The sequence below is a fragment of the Pteropus medius genome, unplaced genomic scaffold (assembly GCF_902729225.1).
Source record: "Pteropus medius unplaced genomic scaffold, Ma_sr-lr_union100, whole genome shotgun sequence".
Classification (NCBI taxonomy): domain Eukaryota; kingdom Metazoa; phylum Chordata; class Mammalia; order Chiroptera; family Pteropodidae; genus Pteropus; species Pteropus medius.
Genome location: NW_024349796.1, coordinates 14943922 through 14948889, shown reverse-complemented (window position 1 = coordinate 14948889; position 4968 = coordinate 14943922).

The window sequence follows — 4968 nt, the reverse complement described above, 5'->3', positions numbered from 1 at the left end:
AATTTATTAGCCGCCGCATTTCTCTTCAGGACGTGACAATTGCATGTGTTCTAAGGGGAGGGCTGAAGGCCCATTAATCTTCAACCTGGCGGGGAAGCGACCGATGGTCATTTAATTTAACTGGATGGGTGAGGTAGATATAAAAGACCACAAGGTACAAGTGACAAGATTATCAACTGCGCCCAGAGCCATCTATTTCCCGAGCTGCCTCAACATGTGGAAGCAGGCTGGTCAAACGTGGGCCGGGGTTCACACGAGGTTTATGGAGGGGAGTCTCCAGCAGAGGTGGCTAACGGCGAGGCCCCTCGTTTCCAGGGAGAAAGCACAGGCCTTCTGTGGCTAGACGAGGAACTTGGGCTTCCACCAGCTGAGCGAGCAGGCTGAAGTTTAAAAGGTCAGGGCAAACTCAGAAATATTTCTCACCAATACCCACAGAAAGGAAACTGCTGAACTTAGTCACCAAGGTCCTCCTTCAAGTCCTCCCCTGACCCACGGCCCATTCCAACTAACTCGAGTTTCCTCCAGTCCAGGTTGTTTGTCAAGGCAGAGCTGCAGCTCTTTTCCTGAGGGAACAGGTCCGCGGCCACCTCTGTCATCTGCCTGTGGGAGATGCGCCCACCTCAGGCCATTTCGGGGAGCTTTCTACTCACCAGCCCACCCCCCACCCCAGGGCAGAAGCATCAAGTAAAGGGATGAGAATGCTTCTTTGTCAGCATCCGCGCTGGATTCCCTCCGTGGGACATCCCTTCCCATGTCTGCCTTCCCGCATCGAAGCCCGAGACGTGTCAGGGTTGAAAACGCTGCCGACACACAGACCGCGGCCAGAGAGGAGCCTTCGCTCCCCCAGCACTGAGCTGGCTCGGGGTTTGTGCCCAGAATGCTGAGGCCCCAGGCTCTCCTCAAGGGCCCAGCTCCGCGAGTAAACCGCCCCTGATCCCAGGCCGGCTGAGGCCCTGCCCTTCGACCCACGTCCACGACCGAACTGACCTAGCCAAACTACAGGTGAGCAGAATCACAGAGGTTGTCCCAAACGAGGCCAATGTTGGCATCGAGACACCGATGGGTGTTCACCGCCTTACGGTTTACAGAGCGCTCATCCAGTACAATCCGCATGAAACCCTAACCGTGGGCAGAGCGAGGGTCTACTTCTCCACAAGAAAACAGACCGGGAGGGTTAGGTTTACCAAGGTAGCAAGAAGCAGGACGGTACTAGAATGCAGCCACGAGTACTTAGTTTTACTTTAGAACATTTTTTTGTATAAAATCCCTACTATAGTAGACAGTTAACCTTGAACCACGTGGAGGTTAACGGCGCTGACCCTTCACGCAGTCAAATATCCGTGTACAATTTTTCACTCCCCGAAAACTTAACTACTGACAACCTGCTGTTGTCCAGAAGCCTTACCAATAATAGTCCATTAGCACATATTTTGTATGTTATATGTATATACTGTATTCTGTATTATATACTGTATTCTTACAATAAAGTAAGCCAGAGGAAAAAAGGTTGTTTAAAAAACTCATAAGGAAGAGGAAATACATTTACAGTATTTATTGAAAAAAATCCATGTATAAGTGGAACCACACGTTCAAACCCATGTTGTTCAAGGATCAGCTGTATATGTACTTTGTAAATATAAATATAAACAAATACATACTAAAGTATATATATACTATATATAGTATATACACCCCGATGTATCTACACCCTTGAGGTATCTACTGATTTATAGCTTATAAAGTATTTATATATATATAACATACACTATATAAAATATAAAAGTAAAAATATATATACTATAGTATATATTTTAGTATATATGTATTTCACATATATAGTTATATTTATATACATATGTTTATATACATATGTTATATATATTTATTCAAGGGAATATTCCTCTGTGACAGAATATTCCTCTGTATTACTTGCCTCCTCAGAAGTCACCTCCCTCTCTTTCCTTAGTCACAGAGCCAGAATTTTGTTCAACTGTGGCCAGAGATGCACGGGTCTCTGGAAGTGGACCCAGCCCGGGATGGGCCTGTGACCCACCTGCTACAGGGTGTCTAGGGAGATTTTCCTCCATGATAAGGGGGAGGTATCATGAGCAGGAGCTCGCTTGCCCACCTTGCCCATTTCCCTTGCTTTTGAGAATGGACGAGCGAGGGCAAAATGATTAGAGCAGCAGCAGCCTTTTTGCGACAATGAGGAAGAAGGCCAGGGACATCAAAGGGGTACGACTCAGAGCCTTGACATCTTTAAACTATCAAAGTAACCTCGGTAAATGCATGTCACCACACTTGTACTTGAAGCCGTTTTGAGCTGAGTATTTTTTTTTTACTGGAGCTAAAAGGCTTCCCAGCTAATATGCTCTCCAATCAGATATTGACAAAGCCAAGGACGGAGACCATATTTACGTTTGAGTCCCCTCTGGAATCCACTCCAGAAATGGTCACTTAACAAAAGTCAATTAGAATGAAGAAAAGAAAGAAGAAAAGAGAGTTTGCCTAACTTCCTTACGAAGTGGAAGTCAGTAGACAGGATGGCGCCGCGGAATGATTTGTTGTCTATTCCGAAGTTCCCAAACTTTTCTATGAGTTATGAGTATCGCTTTTATAATCAGGAGGTTTCCCTATTTACGTAGGAAAAACATCACAAGCCCAGAGCGTGCGGTCCCCAGCAGCACTCCAAGTCATAACATATTAGCTTCTAGTCACTAATAATATTGGCACATACACACCTAACAGCAAAAGAGCGCCAACAAAAAAAATTAATGTGCATCGGTAATATACGTTTTTGAACAAATCCTGTTAATACAAATGGCAACATTTTCATATCCACACCCCTCTGCACAGACACTGTCTTATATAACCCTTCGAGAATCCTCTGAGGGAGGAATGGGCAGACTGGGGCCATTTGTCCAGGGCAGGAAACTGTAGCTGCTGGGCCTCTGGCTTCACTGCGCACTTCGGCCCTGATGCAAGGCTGCGTCTGAAGGGTGTGCCCGGGAGTGAGTCCCATCGACTGCATGGCCCTGGGAACCGAGGCCGAGAGCCCGTCCCACGCACTCACAGCCCCTGACTCCCGGGATGGGCAGCGCCCCTAAGGACCGTCCTGCACTCTGCCTGTCTCTCCCCTGCAGCTACAGAAGGGTGGACCCTCCGAGCAGCATCCACAGAGCCCAGAACGGGGCAGGGCCGAGGACCTTAGACACAAAGCCTGCCGCAGAGCCAAGTCGAGCAGGTTGCAGCTCAGCCGGAATCGCAAAATCGATCTCTGGTGTTTCACCACCTGCAACTACTTCCCCTCAACATCATGCCAGGGACCGGCAAGGGGGCCTGAAATCGCCACTACTCCACGCTCAGGAAATCTCTCTCCTCTGACTGATGTCTTACTACGGGATGATGCTAGCAAACGCTTTCGTCAGAAAATAAAACACCTTCGTGACACAGATCTCTTTTTGTCCCATCTACTATTATGGGCAGCGACACCCAAACTCTAAGCCGTGGGCCTTAAGCACATTTCCCAAGTGACCCAGACGCCTTCCCCTCATCGTCCACCCCACATCGTCGATAGAACCTGGTGTCCTTCTGGAGGCCGCCCCGAAGCCATCGTTGCCCTGCCCACTTCCCCAGAGCCCAGGCGGATTTCACTGTCCCCATCATGTGCCCTGGGCATGTGCCCTTCCCCATGGCGCTTACCGTGCTGGGATGCGCCGTCTGCTCGTCCGTCTCCTCCGCTGAGCTCCGAGCACAACGTCTGAGTCACCTCATTCTCTCAGCACCTGGCCGGCACACTGCCATAGCAACGCCCAGGTGAGGTAGTTGTTGCTCCCTGTAGGGTACGCTCAGGGATCCCTGTGAAAAAGCCAGCAAATAGGAATTCACACCCAAATGACCGGGAAGAAATACAAATCAGAGACATCTGTGCGGCAAGATAGAGACCATAGCCTCAATGAATGAATGAATGAATGAATGAATGCATACACACATACATACATACAGTAGTTCCCCCTTAAACATGGGGAATACGTTTGAAGGCGAAGATGCCTGAAACCACAGATAGCATGGAACACGACAGAGGCTATGTTTTTTCCCCACACGTCTTACCTTTTCACTTAAAGGACGCGCCTTCCGTCTCCTCCTGGGCACGCTTGATGTGCCAGCAGCAGCACCTCTGTTGAGCTCAGGTGCCATGACTAAGTCAACTTAGGGTGGGTGGCTTGACCACAAGCACTGAAACACTGGCAACAACCTGATGACCAAGAGGGTCCACTAAGTAACTGCGGGCCACTGAGCATCCACGTCTACGTGGAGACGCAGGGCAAAGGGATCATTGACGTCGGGGGGCGGGGCAGAGCGGGACTCGCGAGACTTCCTCCCGCTACTCAGAATTGTTTATTTCTGGAATTTTCTGCTTGCTATTTTCGGACCACAGGTAACTGAAACAGGTGGCAAGTTGTTGAAGCTGTGGACGGGGGACCAATGCCCATGAACGTGTAACCTCCTTTGTCCCTGAAGGACCGAAGACTTGAGGAAGGTGTTCACGAGAGAAATGACACAATTTGTTCACGAAAAGATGGTGCAGGAATTGGGGCTGGGCAGGACGATCCAGGCAAAACATCCAGAAGTGTATCGTTAACTGTGAAGCAAGTTCCACTAGACGAAGCTGGATCCTTTTGATTATTGAAGCCCTTCAGGAACCAACCCAGGGGAGGCCATGGCTGGCAGGAGCACGCCTTCATCTCTGAGTTGAGTGGAAGCCAGACTACAGCCGGATAAACCGCAGACTGTAGACGAAGGGCAAAACGACCTTGATTGCAACCCCCTTGTTTCACACGTGTGATTACTGAAACCCCGAGGAACGAGATGTACTTTAAGAAATATTTCCCGTTACCTGGAGGCCTGGGTCTAGAGCCCAAGCCTCCCAGCTTTCAAGTCACTGGATGGAGAATTCCTCTCTCAAAG